Consider the following 15,406-nt stretch of genomic DNA (forward strand, 5'->3'; position numbering starts at 1 on the left):
GCTTCATTTCTTTCTATTCAGTTTCAATTTTTGGACGGCATGGGAGACAGTTCAAAGGCTGGTGGAGATTTTGTTTGTTAAAGGCTTGAATTTAAACAAAGAAACTTTTTTTTTAATACAATCTCTGGGGGGAAAACCCCTCACTGGAACAGTTCTGTCTGTCATGAGTTTTTTTAAAACTTTGTTTTTACCAAATTAAACTGTGATTCTGCTTTGGTCTGACTGTTTTTATTTTACATATTTAGCATCCTGTATTATTTAGGTTTTGAATGTATGTAGAACCCTGTTGTTCCCAACCAGAACTGAACACTTTCAAAGCAGGCCTTGATTGCATGCCTTAAGCAACTTAGCAGTCGTTGCAGCTCACCTTGTAAAAGTGATAACTTCTTAAAAATCAAAACCGCCTTCTGAAACGTTCACAGAATATACGCGAGAACTTTAGTTGTAGCTCATGTCTGTACAGTGCCTTGGTGGAGTACAGCACTATATAAAGACTGTTAAATATTTAAACCACTCGTATTTTGGGAAAAGCAGCTTATCTGAAATTCACTCATTGTTCATTTCCCTGCCAAGACCAGAAATTAAGATCCTTTCCCCTCCTGTATTTGAAGATTTCATTAATGACAAAAACTGGGCTTTTTCATTTCGCCCCCAGGGTGTTGTGGTATCTTCAACTCTTGTGTAGGAAACTGGAATCTAGCTCTCTGCTCTTCATGCATAAGAAGCATTCAGATAAAAATATCTATTTGGACTCAGTAAGTCTGCACATATACTATGCTAAAGACTTGTGATCTAAAATAGGCTTTTGATAGATCTTAATAGGTATGATATCACTTGTCAATCAAATTAAATGCCTACCTGACATCCTCCTCCTATTTCTCGGAGTCAGTTTTCTTTGGTTTGGTCATAAAAACACCTTATGATAACCATAGCAACAAGAAAGACCCACCTCTCACATTCAGAATCATTACCATGATATTTCTCTATTGACATGATATGAATGTTGCATGTATATCTGTGGTGGATTAAAAACCATGCTGGTGCTGTGTGCATAGGTGTTTGACTTTCTAATGTGCTGGGGGGGGGTGCTTCCCCTGGCTCTGTCGCAGGCCCTGTCCCCGTTCCACCTCTTCCCCAAGACCCCACCCCCATCTTGCCTCTCCTTCCCACCCCGTTCTGCCCCCTCCCTGAGTGCGCGCCCCGGCCACAGCACCTCCTGCATGCTGCGGAACAGCTGATCCGTGGCAGGCGGGAAGTACTGGGGGGAGGGTTCAGTGCTGATAGGGGGGCTGCCAGTGGGTGCTCAGCACCCACCCTTTTTTTTTTTTCATGTAGGTGCTCACCCATGGAGTCGGAACCTATGGCTGTGTGTACATATAAATGAACCCCCTTAGTGAAATTTTTTCACAAACAGACCATACTTTGCTATTAGTAAAGCTGCACTAAAATCACTGTAGGAGCATTATTAATTATTTGTGTTATGGTAGTGTGTTGTGTAACTTCAGTCAGAGATAAGGACCCCATTGTGCTAGGCACTGTATAGAAACAGAATCATAGAAATGTAGGATTGGAAGGAACCTTAATAATTCATCTAGTTCAGTCTCGGCAACGAGGCAGGACTAAGTACTCTCTAGATCATCCCTGGAAGATGTTTGTCTAACCTCTTCTTAAAAACCACCTTTAATCTAAATCTTTCTTGCTGCAATTTAAGCCCATTGCTTCTTGTTCTTGGATAAGGAGAACAATTTATCACCTTGGTCTCTACAACAGCCATTTACGTACTCGTGTTATCAATTCCCCTCTGTCTTCTCTACTCCAGACTAAACACACCCAATTTTTTAATCTTTCCTTGTGGATCATGTTTTTTTAGACCTTGAATCATTTTTGTTGCTCTTCTCTGGACTTTTTCCAGTTTGTCTTCATGTTTCCCAAACGGTGGTGCCTGGAACTGGACACAGTACTCTATCTGAGGCCTTACCAGTGCTGAAAAGAGTGGAAGAATTACTTCTTATGTCTTCGCAAAAAGAAAAGGAGTACTTGTGGCACCTTAGAGACTAACAATCTAAGGTGCCACAAGTACTCCTTTTCTTTTTGCGAATACAGACTAAACGGCTGCTACTCTGAAACCTGTTCTTATGTCTTGCATACAATGCTCCTGTTAATAAATCCCAGAATATTTGCTTTTTTGAATAATGTTACATTGTTGATTCATATTTAGTTTGTGATCCATTATAATATGTAACAGAGAGAGTCTGTCCCAGAGAGCTTAGAAAGGACCTGATTGACAAATTCGTGGGGTGGGGATGGATGGGAGGACGGGCAGAGCTGCTGCTTGGCATAAGTAGACTTAGGCTATGTTGCTCCAGGGTGTGAATATTCAACCCCCAGGGCGATGTAAGTTACACCAACATAAGCGTTGGTGTGCACAGCGCGATCTCGGTGGGAGAGCTTCTCCTACCGACATAGCTCAAGCCGCTTGTGGAAGTGGGTTTTTTTTATGCCAGTGGGAGAGCTCTCTCCCATCAGTATAGACCATTTTCACCAGACACACTGCAGCGGCAGCAATGTATGGATAGACATAGGCTAAGCAATTGCTTAGGGCTCCAAGCGGCTCAAAGGGGCCCCCTATTCATTATTAGTATGTGTTGTGTGGAGGGGGGGTGGCAAAAATATTCCTGCTTAGGGCCTCAAGTGGGCTAGCACTGACACTGGAGGATGAGGTAAGAGAAGGAACAGGGTTGAGCAGAAAAGCAAAAGAGATTTGTTGAATGTGGTGTACTGAAATAATTTAATGTGGTCTCTTTTACTTGTAGAGGTACATGTTCAAAGCATTGCACAATTAAGTGCCTTGAGAGGTGGGCATAATGTTTACTCACCTATGAAATAGGGGCACTGAGACACAGAGAAACATTTGAAGTGTAGGTACCTAGATTTAGGGCCCTGATCTCATATTTGAGAGGTGCTCTTGCACTTCACTGGGAGTGGGAGATGCTCTGCCCCCCAGAAATCTAAGTCATTTTTATTTAGGCACTGGAATAGGAATTAGATGCCTTATGGTAGGCATCTGAATTTGAAAATGTCCTAAAGCCACATTGGAATTTTTTGGCAGAAATCAGAGTAGAAGTAAGCGTTTCTGGCTTTTGGCTCCAAACTCCATCCTCTAGACAGAGTAGCCTTGTCTTTAAGACTTCACTATGAAGAGTCTTGCTACATCTGAGCTCACTGTAGGCAAATTTGCCCCCTTTTTTTTTTGAGTTGAGATAAATCATCAAAATGTGTAATGTTTGTATAAATGTAACATGTAATCGGATGAAGATAGATAACTGCAGTTGTCAGGCATGGCCTCGATAACTCACTCAGAGCTTCACCATCTTTGTGAGTTATTGGAACTTTGAAAAGAGAGCTTCTGAAACAGTAGCATACAGCAAGCAATTACAAAAGGACTGTGCTTTCCCAGAGAGATGATGGTGGCATTAGAGGGGTGTCTTCTCACATGCAGTGTTACCAAGAACACTGAATGTGCTCTGATACAGCATGCAGGTCAGAAAGAGACAAAGGCCCTCCAAGAGCCGGTGTCAAAGGTAGTGGGGGCCTGACATGTTTGATTTTCAGTTACAGAGCCGTAACTGGTATGGGACTGGGTTACCTGGCCTCCTCTTCTACTTGCAGTGGTGCTCCAGCTGGATTTCCCCCTTCATTATAATTTGGAGAGTGCTGTTGGCAGAATGTTCTCTGCCTTGATTCCCAGTCTGGAGAATTCAAATCCTTACGCCACTAGCCTGTGGTGGATTAGTTATCTTTTTGGCTGTAGTGGGTAGGGCTCGATGGGTTTTTTTTTTTTGTGTATGTTGTTGGTCTGTATCACTCGTGTATTTGCTGGTAGGTGTTTATGTAAATCTTAAAGCTGGATGAGTAAGTAGCTTTCTGTTCTGCTGTGTAATATGTACATTGTGTGTGTGTGTGTGTGTGTGTGTGTGTGTGTGTGTGTGTGTATATATATAAAGTTATGCAATGGGTGTCAGTAGAGTTTTATAAATAAATGATGGTGTAGAGGGGGATTGCAAGACAAGGCATAAGCAACGTCAAATTATTTCCACAACGGCTGGACACAAAATGTCATCAATGGTATTATGAATTGGAGCCTTGTCTTTAGAAACCATAAAACCTGACCCCTATACAGTGCAGTAACGGGGAAGAAATGTTGAGCAGTTTGACAAGATGTTGCTGACTAAAATAGCATAGACCTAATTTAGGGAGAGACCAAGAAAAACCCTTGAAGAAAACTATAGCATCTCCGAGGGGAGGTTTTTGAAGAGGTAGAAATGTACTACCCATCTCTTACTGGTCAGGGAAGAGATGGCGATAGGGTTGTAAAGCCATTCATTGGGGAGAAGGATTTGAATGAATAGATGGAGCACCTCAAGGAGGACTTTCACTCTGAGTGCATTTTCGAATTGGAGAACTTCCTTGCATGGTGTTTTCAGTATACAGGTGGCGAATATCGCTCCTCCCATATGAGGAGATATGGTAGTCTTGACAAGAGTATGGAATGCAGTCTAATGGCTTTTGCTAAGGGGCTGGACGGCATACTCCAGGATTGTAATGCTAGCTCTGCCACAGACTTGTGGAATTTGGGCAAGTCACTGAACGTATCTATGCTTCTTTAGTTGAGAGATGATGATATTTACCTGTATAACGGGAATAATCCGTTGTGTCTAATTTTAGAAATTCTAAAGTGGTCTGTGCCTGAGTTTGTTCTGTGTGTGTCATCTGAAGTGTGCAGACTTTGGCGGTTTAGCTAGAGGGAGTGAGACATTTGAGAAAAATGGCAACGTTTCCAAAAGGGAGCATTTTAAAAATGTTTGTTAGTAAAGACTTGTCCTTAAAAGTAATGGATAGAAAACTCAATTGCCTTCTGAAGAATTAGTCTCCAAATTTAGTGCAATAAATTCAATCATTAAAGTATGAAACAGTCCTGCTTTAAGTGCGAACCTCAGTACAACCCTAACTATAGAGTGTCTACAGACATCTCTCTAATATATATGTAGAGAGAGAGAGAAAATGATTCCTTCTGGGAAGTAGTAATTTTTGAGTTCAAAGCTAATTGAATAATCTTTATGGCATCTTTATAACCTCGGGCTAATTTCAATTTATGAGGTGGTTACTTGGTTTCACTTTTATGTGGTCCACAGTCTCCTCTTTCCTTTGTTTGTAGTTACTATTTCTGTGCTTGCTCGCTGTTGGTACGCTGCCTGTTTGGTTGGTGGATGATGCTCCCTGCTTTGTTGCTTTTCCTGAATGATGTCATGAAGTGGGTTTTAGCCCATGAAAGCTTATGCCCAAATAAAATTGTTAGTCTCTAAGGTGCCACAAGGACTCCTTGTTGTTTTTGCTGATACAGACTAACATGGCTACCCCTCTGAATTTTGTTGAACAGTGGAATCAGTATAGGAGAGAAGCAAAATAACTCTTATCAGTGATTTTGAGTTCTGCCAGTACTGCTCTTCAGGGACCCTTTCTGTCCTCATCAGTCACGATGGTTAATCCCAAAGGGACATAGCCTCCTTGCAGATCAAGGGCCACCTGTATTGATCTCTAGCTAGGCCCTTGAGATAGTCTGGTTGGATGTTCAGTCTGTGACCCTCTCTGTGCCTATCTACCATTGAATATATGCACAGCATAGGATTCGTTCTTCTGTTCAGGACAAGACGGAATGTCAAATAAGGCTCAGATTCCATGGTAATAAACACGCAGACACTACCTCCCTACCTCTGTTGTCCCAAATAATAACGGTTCCAGTTCTGTGTCTGCTGTGGTTTGGCCGTATTTATGTGGGGATGATGTGGATGGTTCAGCAAACATGTTAGCAGGAGAAGCTTTCAGTTTAAAATTAAAAAGGGGTGGGGAAGAAATTGGAGAACTTATCTTAGGATCCATAATTCTGTCATGTGAACAGAAGAACAGATCCATGCTGGGAGAGAATAAAACTGTAGGTAAGAGAACTAATTTTGCTCTTCCTCTTGTGTGATCCCTAATGTTCTTGGTTCCTAGTTTGTGGATCTCTGGGCTGGTCTGAGCTTCTTGAGGGCAAAGTGCCGGCCCCTTCGGCCACCCAGAGAGGTGACTCTGTTATATAGAAGAGTGTCTGGGATGGGTTAAAAAATGAAAGCGGAATGCTTACAAATGCTAGTCTTCCTCATTCCTATCAGGTGGATGAAGCAATTTCATGAGCAGATTTTTCATATCCGCTCATTTCTTCCTAGTTGGTGGTCCTCTGATTTCCTTGTCCGGTCTCTTCAGTTCATTAAGGAAGCATGCTCGCAATTCAATAGCATTATTTCAGGCTTCTAAGCTAAAAGACATGTTGATGAGGCAGAGAATCTCTAGTGTCCATCATGGCTCTTCAGTAACTGGTGACTATTTCTTTGATCCTTTAGCTGCATGAGGCTTCACTTGTCAAGGTGCAATGGATTGGCCTTTTAAAATGTCACTTGTACTGGTGATTTCAGCACCAGGTGTTGTTTAAAGGAAACTCTCAATTCTTACCAGCAATGCTGTTATGGTCCCTAGCACTGTGGCTGGAATAGCTCTGCTTTGTTTACTGCCTTTTCATACCTGAGCTGCAGGGAACTTTTTTTCATTCTGTGGTTTTTGATCTGCCCTTCTTAGGATATACTGGAACTCGAAGAATCAGAGGGATTGAAAGAGATTCTTGGAACCCATCAAATAGCACTTGTATTTTATTCTCCTTAAACACACCACTACTTCATCGTCTGATATCAGTATGTCTGTAAAGGATTTCCTCTTACCCTACCTCTGTCATCCTATGATCTGGGGAGCGTTAGTAAGCAATAGGCATGTATTTTATAGAGTATCCCATGACATGGGGAGTTGGCATGTAGCACCAAGTATACCTTCAATATTTAGTAAATAATATGCAATACAGCCCTTTTTACATATTACACATACTGACTAACCACCAGCACTGGTTAATAAGACTAACAGGAAACAAAAAAACAAACTGGCCCCAATCTGATCCCTATTTTGTAGCCCAGCCTGGCTTGGAATATAATAGTAATCTCACCACTGTTCCCAGTACAACACTTAATGAGTTCCTAGTGCTGAGGCGGTCTTACAGGTACAGGACCATTAAATCTCACTCCCTGCCAGATGATCCTTATGCTGCTTTTCCATTAAAATTCTGATGCAGTGGTTCAGCATTAGCTTGCCTGTTTAGTCTCCTTCTGTCCATTTCTTCTCTGCAGTTTGCCATCAATATGGTTTCCTCTTGATCCATTAGCACCGGTGCTCTTAGCTATCCTTCCGGTGTTTCCCCTGTGGAACACATTGCCCACAGGATTTCAGGTTCCCAAAGTGGATCAGGACTCTTGCACTGGTTTATTTTCCCAAGCTCCAGGTTCTGTTTTCCTTTATTTCTCTTTCAAGCAGATTTTTTCCATCAAACGCTGCAGGGAGATGGAGGTAATTTACCTAGAGAGGGAAAAAATAAGCTTTGTTTTCTTCATCGGGCTCAGTACTTGATTCCATTCCTGTTTACTGTGGTTTGGATTATAGGATTATCTGAGCTCTGCAGCCTCTGTCCACCTGGTTCTAGGTTTCTCTGACAACAGCCTAAAATATTCCGAGTGTGGTACTACTTAAGAGTTAGTAATTTGCATTTTCTCCACCCAAACTTCATATGCATGATTGACTCAAAGCTCTAGGCACCAACTCCCCCTACTGGTCAATTGACAGACTGTAATGTAAGAAAAAGAGTACTTGTGGCACCTTAGAGACTAACAAATGTATTTGTTAGCCTCTAAGGTGCCACAAGTACTCCTTTTCTTTTTTGCAAATACAGACTAACACGGCTGCTACTCTGAAACCTGTTAGATTGCAATGTTTTTCCCTATTTAAAGAGGATTAATTAGGGTCCCCCACAGAGAAACCCAGGTTGTTTACATCTGACTAAGTTTTGCTCTTACGGCCCTAGTCTAGCTCTAGTTAGTGGTTTCGATTAGACTATGGGTATGTCTACACTACCCGCCGGATCGGTGGGCGGGGATCGATTTATTGCGTCTAGTCTAGATGTGATAGATCGACCCTCGAGTGCTTTCCTGTTGACTCCTGTACTCCAGCGCCATGAGAGGCGCAGGCAGAGTCGACGGGAGCGGCAGCAGTTGACTCACCATGGTGGAGACACCACGGTAAGTTGATCTAAGGACGTCAACTTCAGCTACATTATTCACATAGCTGAAGTTGTGCAACTTAGAACGACACCCCCTCACCGCCCCAGTGTAGACCAGGGCTAAGACTCTCAGACCTCAACTATCCACATAGGATACAAATGCCAATGGCGCACAACCCAATTGTGCCACCACTTCTTAAAATTTCACTGGCTAACTATTGCTCTGGCTTAACTGGATCAGAAACTGGGTTCTCTCTCGGTCTTGCAAACCTTCTGTCTATAGGGTAGGGTGATTATCCAGCCCTTCTTAACTATGTAAATCAGTAGGCTCTTGCCCAGCTTTTGCCCCCTCTTGGCCTCCTTTAAATAAACTATAATCGAGCTCCACTAATGACCTGTGCATAGTAATTGAGAATTTCACTGTTCCCTTTTTCTGTCAAATTAGACAGTCTTGCAAAGGGCCTCCTGGCTCATACTTACTATGCAGGTGCAGAGCCATTTACTGAGACATAAAATCATCATAAAGTCTGCAGATGATACACTGATTGGGAGAGTAGTAAATGATGAAGGGGACAGGTAACTGATACAGAACAATCTGGATCACTTGGTAAATGGGGCTCAAGCAAACAATATGCATTTTAATACAGCCAAATACAAAGTTATACATCTAGGAACAAAGAATGTACACCATACTTACAGAATAGGGAACTCGATCCTGTAAAGCAGTGTCTCTGGAAAAACTTTGGAGTCATGGTGGATAATCAGCTGAATATGAGCTCCTAGAGCAAAGCTGTGTTCAAAAGGACTAATGCAATCCGTGAATGTATAAACAGGGGATTCTCATGTAGGAATGAGGAGGTTACATTACCTTTGTATTTGGCACTGGGCTGACCACTGTTGGATTGCTGTATCCAGTTCTGATGTCCACAATTCAAGAAGGATTAGAGTAGGTGTGACCGTTGATGTCTGGAGGGGCCATACTGAGATTGATCAGTCAAGGCAAACTGCAAAGAATGGGGCAGACGATCCCCCAAACTGTGGTTATTCTAATAATTAGTCACCAAGCCAGCAACAAAACAGCTTCTACATTACCTTACTGGTTACCCAGAAGCCAAAAACACAGCTCCCTGAAAACAATCCACTCCTGGGCTCCCTCCCAGACAGACAAGTCAAATATGATGAGGATTACTGAAAATTTTGTTCATCATATATAAAGTTCTACCAATCCAAAGGGATTGGACACATTACCTGCCAGGTCAATGAATATTTCAGATCTTAACCAAATACGTGCTTACAGCCGATTCTTATTAACTAAACTAAGGTTTATTAAAAAAAGAAAAGAGAATACTGGTTAAAAGAACATTATACATACAGATATGAGTAAAGTTCTTAGGTCAGTTTCATAGATGGTGAGTTGCTGAGTTTAAAAAGTTCCCTCAGAATCAATTTAATAGGTTGTAGTTCAAATAGGCAGTCCATATATAGAGTTTGTTCAAATTCTTCCATGAGAATTAGCAGGGTCATCCAGACTGGAGCTGGGGTCTTAGTCTTCTGACTATAGCAAGAAGAAAAGGAGTACTTGTGGCACCTTAGAGACTAACAAATTTATTAGAGCATAAGCTTTTGTGAGCTACAGCTCACTTCATCGGATGCATTTGGTGGAAAAAACAGAGGAGAGATTTATATACACACACACAGAGAACATGAAACAATGGGTTTATCATACGCACTTTAAGGAGAGTGATCACTTAAGATAAGCCATCACCAGCAGCGGGGGGGGGGAAGGAGGAAAACCTTTCATGGTGACAAGCAAGGTAGGCTAATTCCAGCAGTTAACAAGAATATCAGAGGAACAGTGGGGGGGGGGGGGGGGGGGCTGGGGTGGGGGGGGTGGAGAAATACCATGGGGAAATAGTTTTACTTTGTGTAATGACTCATCCATTCCCAGTCTTTATTCAAGCCTAAGTTAATTGTATCCAGTTTGCAAATTAATTCCAATTCAGCAGTCTCTCGTTGGAGTCTGTTTTTGAAGCTTTTTTGTTGAAGGATAGCCACTCTTAGGTCTGTGATCGAGTGACCAGAGAGATTGAAGTGTTCTCCAACTGGTTTTTGAATGTTATAATTCTTGACGTCTGATTTGTGTCCATTCATTCTTTTACGTAGAGACTGTCCAGTTTGGCCAATGTACATGGCAGAGGGGCATTGTTGGCACATGATGGCATATATCACCTTGGTAGATGCGCAGGTGAACGAGCCTCTGATAGTGTGGCTGATGTGATTAGGCCCTATGATGGTATCCCCTGAATAGATATGTGGACAGAGTTGGCAACGGGCTTTGTTGCAAGGATAGGTTCCTGGGTTAGTGGTTCTGTTGTGTGGTGTGTGGTTGCTGGTGAGTATTTGCTTCAGACTGGGGGGCTGTCTGTAAGCAAGGACTGGCCTGTCTCCCAAGATCTGTGAGAGTGATGGGTCGTCCTTCAGGATAGGTTGTAGATCCTTGATGATGCGTTGGAGAGGTTTTAGTTGGGGCCTGAAGGTGATGGCTAGTGGCGTTCTGTTATTTTCTTTGTTGGGCCTGTCCTGTAGTAGGTGACTTCTGGGTACTCTTCTGGCTCTGTCAATCTGTTTCTTCACTTCAGCAGGTGGGTATTGTAGTTGTAGGAATGCATGATAGAGATCTTGTAGGTGTTTGTCTCTGTCTGAGGGGTTGGAGCAAATGCGGTTATATCGTAGCGCTTGGCTGTAGACAATGGATCGAGTGGTATGATCTGGATGAAAGCTAGAGGCATGTAGGTAGGAATAGTGGTCAGTAGGTTTCCGATATAGGGTGGTGTTTATGTGACCATCGCTTATTGTGTGACTATAAAAAGCTTAAGCAGACCTGAGATGACAGGATCAGGTCCTAGAGTTTTTATAGATCTCTGACAGGCTACTATAGCTTCTTGACAGCATGGCAACACAACCGACTTTCCTTGAATGCAGAGTAAGTAATGCACATTGTTGCTTTGAAGTAAAAATCCCTATTTTCTATGTATACATAGGTAACCTAGTAGTATTAATTAACATGGCACTTATCCATTCAAACAATCAAAGGATTTAGTTATGGCACAGACAATTTAAGATCAAGACCATGTAAGGAATTTTATCTCCTGCAATATCTTAAATCTTTGATCTTAAGGTTAATTGAACCATCCTTAAGCATAATATAATGTAATTAAGACATGAAAGGGAATTAGCATCCACAAGCTAATCTGGTTACATGGTTAACATCTAACAAGATATAGGTAAACACATACTATTAGTATTCACCTCTAATTTTCTAACACAGGTTTGCATTTCAAAGCTCTAGCCTATTTAACATGGTTTGTTAGGGATTTATAAGGAATGGCCCTAATTACCATTTATATACATTTCTAATATATCTTTAAAGGTTGAATTTGAGTCACTTAGCCTGCTAGTTGCTTTAACCCTTTCTGGTTCAGTGTTACTCTGGGTTTAGAGAGTTTCATTGGTCTTCATGGCTGAGGATGTGAGGGAGATTCCCAAACCTGAACCATTCTTTTTAGGTGACAAATCTGAGGAATTGTCCCAGATTGAGGTGGTGTTAGAGGAGGTTTGGGAACAAATTAGACAGTAATAAGTCACCAGGACCAGATGGTATTCACCCAAGAGCTGAAATTGCAGAACTACTAATTGTGGTATGTTTCAGAGTAGCAGCTGTGTTAGTCTGTATTTGCAAAAAGAAAAGGAGTACTTGTGGCACCTTAGAGACTAACAAATTTATTTGAGCATAGGCTTTCGTGAGCTACAGCTCACTTCATCGGATGCATTTGGTGGGAAAAAAGGTTTGTTTTTTTTTTCTTTTTCCCCACCAAATGCATCCGATGAAGTGAGCTGTAGCTCACGAAAGCTTATGCTCAAATAAATTTGTTAGTCTCTAAGGTGCCACAAGTACTCCTTTTCTAATTGTGGTATGCAACCTATCATTTAAATCAGCTTCTGTACCAGATGATTGAAGGATAGCTCATGTGACACCAGTTTTTAAAAGAGGGTCCAGAGGTGATCCTGGCAGTTACAGGCTGGTAAGACTAACTTCAGTACCAGGCAAGCAGGTTGTAACTATAGTGTAAAAAAAACAAAACAAAACAAAAAAAAAAAACAAAACCAAAAACCAAACAGAATTATCACACAGATGAAAATGATTTGTTGTGGAAGAGTGAACATGGTTTTTGTCAAGGGAAATCATGCCTCACCAATCTACTAGAATTCTTTGAGAGGGTCAACAAGCATGTGTACAAGGCAGATCCAGTTGATATAGTGTACTTAGATTTTCAGAAAGCCCTCACCAAAGGCTCTTAAGCAAAGTAAGCTGTCATGGGATAAGAGGGAGGTCTTCTCATGGATTGGTAACTGGTTAAAAGATAGGAACCATGGGTAGGAATAAATGGTCAGTTTTCAGAATGGAGAGAGATAAATAGCGCAGTCTCCCAAGTGTTTGTACTGGAATCAGTGCTGTTCAACGTATTCATACATGATCTGGAAAAGGGTAAACAGTGCAAAATTGGATTGCAAAATTGGGTTGCAAAATTTGCAGACGATACAAAACTACTCAAGATAGTTAAGTCCAAAGCAGACTGAGAAGAGTTACAAAGGGATCTCACAAAACTGAGTGTCTAGGCAACAAAATGACAGATGAAATTCAGTGTTGATAAATGCAAAGTAATGCACATTGGAAAACATAATTCCAACTATGCATATCAAATGATGGGGACTAAATTGGCTATTACCAGTCAAGAAAGAGATCTTGGAGTCACTGAGGATAGGTCTCTGAAAGCATCCACTCAGTGTGCAGTGGCAGTCAAAAACGTGAACAGAATGTTAGGAACTACAAGGAAAGGGATAGATAATACGACAAAAAATATAATGTTGCCTCTCTATAAATCCATTGTATGCCTACATCTTGAATATTGTGCACAGATGTGGTCACCCCATCTCAAAGAAGATATATTAGAATTGGAAAAGGTTTAGAAAATGGCAACAAAAATGGGGCATGGAACAGCTTCCGTATGAGGAGAGATTAATAAGATTGGGACTTTTTAGCTTGGAAAAGAGATGACTAAGGGGGGATATGACAGAGGTCTATAAAATCATGACTGTTGTGGCAAAAATGAATAAGGAAGTGTTACTTACTCCTTCTGTAACACAAGAAGTAGGAGTCACCAAATGAAATTAATAGGCAGTAGGTTTAAATCAAACAAAAGGAAGTATTTCTTCACACAGCACACAGTTAACCTGTGGAACTCTTTGCCAGAGGATGTTGTGAAGGCCAAGACTATAATGGGGTTCAAAAAAGAACAGATACATTCATGATGTATAGGTCCATTGATGGCTGTTAGCCAGGATGGGCATGGATAGTGTCCCTAGCCTGTGATTGCCAGAAGCTTGGAATGGGCTACAGGGGATAGGTCACTTGATTACCTATTCTCTTCATTCCCTCTGAAGCACCTGGCATTGCCCACTCATGGAAGACAGGATACTGGGCTATATGGACCTTTGATCTGATCCAGTATGGCCATTCTTATGCACTTAATAGTCATGAGAATGATGAAAGCATTAGTAAACATGCCCTATAATGAGATGCTCGGGTAGCTCAAGCTATTTAGCATAACAAAGAGTTGGTTAAGAGATGATTTGATCACAATCTGTAAGTACCTGTGTGGGAAAGAAATATTTGGTATTAAGCTTGTTAGTCTAGCAGACAAAGGAAAACATGATCCAGTGGCTGGAAATTGAAGCTAGACACATGGAAATTGGAAATAAGGTGCAAATTTTTAGCAGTGAGGGTAATTAACCATTGAAACAATTTACCAAGGATTGTGGTGGATTGTCTATCATGGGCAATTTTAAAATTAAGATGTGCCCTAGTTCAAACAGGAATTAATTCAGGGAAGCCCTGTGGCCTCTTTTACACAAGAGGACAGATTAGATCATAGTCGTTCCCTTCCTGCTTTATAATCTGTGAATTGCTGAGTTTACAAGAGCTGAGAAGATGAATTGTTAATGAGTACAATTCTATTTTTGCCTTATTTCTTGAAATGTTTTCATTTGATGCTTCCCGAGAGAGAAGAAAGGAAGCTGATAGGAAAGCAGAGCTTTCATCCGACTGGACCACAAGCATGAATATTGACAAGAGGATAGGCAAGGAAAGTTCCTCCTCCTGGATAGCTTGGCCTGAAATGCTGTCACCTAATTTACAGGCAGCAAAGCATCCTCTGTGGTGATCCCGGGGGTAGGGCAGGGGCAGTTGCAACCATCTAAAGAGCATAAGGTCAAGCAGAACTACTCTTGTTACTGATTGGACGATCATCTAGCTTCAGCATTCATCTATTCTTACTTTGCCTCTGCAAAGGTTGGTCATGGATGGTGGATCTCAGGGGATTTGGGAATGAGATATGGAAACTTTGAACCTCTAGTTGATCCATTTCATGTTTGCCTCAGGTGGATAGTAATCAAATGTTCTTGTCATCTAATTTCTGTATGAAATGAGTGGATAGGTCTCAGTCCTGTTCCTGTGGACAGATGCTCACCTCAGAAAATTACTGTCACAGGTTGGTTCCCAGGAGGCCAAAAAGGAAGCTGAACTGATCTCACACCTCTGGTGTATCTCTGTCCAGATCAGAGTGAGGCATATGGCTTGGGCGTTGAGAGGGAAGTTTGCATTGGGGCTGCCCAGAATGCTGACAAGGAGGATAAAGAGAGAACACTCTTGTATCTTGCATGAATGAGCAATATATTAAAGTATAAGTGGGATTGCTTGGAAAGTCATCAAAAGAATGTATAAGTAGATAAATGATGGAAGCAGTTTGTTGTTTGTTATGTAGAGCTGTGTGTATTTGTGTGTACACTGGGTAAACTTACACTTTTTAATCTGGTATGATGCTTGGAGAAGTTTCCTACTTTCTTTACCACATTAACAGAATTTGTATAAGAGTGTTTAAAAGTTTGCCAAGATTTAAGACTAAAGAAATCCCTTTTGCACCTTCTAAATGGATGATTGATCTTTCAGCGGTTACTTTCTCACTATGGAAATCTTTAAACCATTATACTAGTTTTCTTTAGCAATTGTATTAAAAACAAAGTGAGTTGTTTCATCTTTCCGAAAGTGCTTTTTTCTGCCTGCTGTGTGCAAAAGCATTTAATTGATCTTTCAGACAGTCT

At 41.4% G+C, this 15,406-nt stretch overlaps 1 protein-coding gene across 9 annotated transcripts in view; it reads left to right on the plus strand.

The window, feature by feature from the left end:
* Positions 1 to 15,406, plus strand: part of TSNARE1 (t-SNARE domain containing 1) — a 688,236-nt gene that overhangs the window by 21,471 nt on the left and 651,359 nt on the right. The gene's annotated exons all lie outside the window — the stretch shown is intronic.

The sequence above is a fragment of the Dermochelys coriacea genome, chromosome 2, assembly GCF_009764565.3.
Source record: "Dermochelys coriacea isolate rDerCor1 chromosome 2, rDerCor1.pri.v4, whole genome shotgun sequence".
In the NCBI taxonomy this organism is placed as follows: Eukaryota; Metazoa; Chordata; order Testudines; family Dermochelyidae; genus Dermochelys; species Dermochelys coriacea.